Here is a 1,018-nt window from a genome sequence, read left to right on the forward strand (position 1 = left end):
CAGAATTTTTCTAAATTTTTCCCTGGATGATTTTTACCTGTCATCCAGGTCTCAGCTTGATTTTACTGTCTCAAAATTATTTTCTTGGATTCCCCAAACTAAATTTTGACCTCCATACCATTCTTCTCTCATAGCACCTTGTTCTTTACCATCCTAATCCTTACCACAATTGGCCATTACACACACACACACACACACACACACACACACACACACACACACACAATGAGGTAGTCAGTGCTTGTCTTCCTCATTTCTACCCTGCAGGCTGGAAGAAGTCAGGTGTTCTGCACATGATGTTTGATCTATATCTTCTCCAAATCCACTGTGTAGGCATTCTTATCCTCATTTCAGAGATGATATTCAGGAAAACCAAGAAGCTTGCCAGTTACAAGTGGAGTTAATATTAGAACTCAAGTTCATTTGACTCCGTGTCTCACACATTTGCCTGTACCATGTTGATCTGATAGCTTAGTAAACACTTAGCCACTTCACTGTATTCAATCTCAAGCTGTAGAGAAATTGCAATGTTAAGAAGAGGTCTCTTGGCCATGTTTAGCATTGATAGTCCCTCCTGAAAGGAAATAATTCAGTCTCTGTGATCTGGAGTTAAGATTCCGAGTTCTTATCAACTTACTCCATGATCCAGACACTTAAGACAGTTTCTTCTTCTTTGTCTGCCACATTTTAGCTCAGTGATATTTAAAACAACACACACACACACAAAATATATATATATATACACACAACTATTAGTATATTTTGTAACTGCTAGTAATTCATACACTCTTGGTTGATTTCTCACAATAAGAATGCTACAATTGAAGAAGGGATATATGAAGCAAAACTGTTTTATTCCTACCACCCTGCATAATGTTTGCACATATTAAGCATTCAATAAATATTTATTAAATGGATAATTTTCATGTATTCTAATGTATATTTAACCTATATTAAAATGAAACATGTTTATAAGTGATCTTTATATGAATATTCAGTGTACTAAAAAAAGAAATGT

The 1,018-nt window shown here is 35.0% G+C and overlaps 1 protein-coding gene across 1 annotated transcript in view; it reads right to left on the reverse strand.

Annotated features, from left to right (window-relative positions):
* TFPI (tissue factor pathway inhibitor (lipoprotein-associated coagulation inhibitor)) overlaps positions 1-1,018 on the reverse strand; it is a 108,334-nt gene that overhangs the window by 8,793 nt on the left and 98,523 nt on the right. The gene's annotated exons all lie outside the window — the stretch shown is intronic.

Source organism: Propithecus coquereli, unplaced genomic scaffold (assembly GCF_000956105.1).
Source record: "Propithecus coquereli isolate 6110/MARCELLA unplaced genomic scaffold, Pcoq_1.0 Scaffold82, whole genome shotgun sequence".
NCBI classification, from domain to species: domain Eukaryota; kingdom Metazoa; phylum Chordata; class Mammalia; order Primates; family Indriidae; genus Propithecus; species Propithecus coquereli.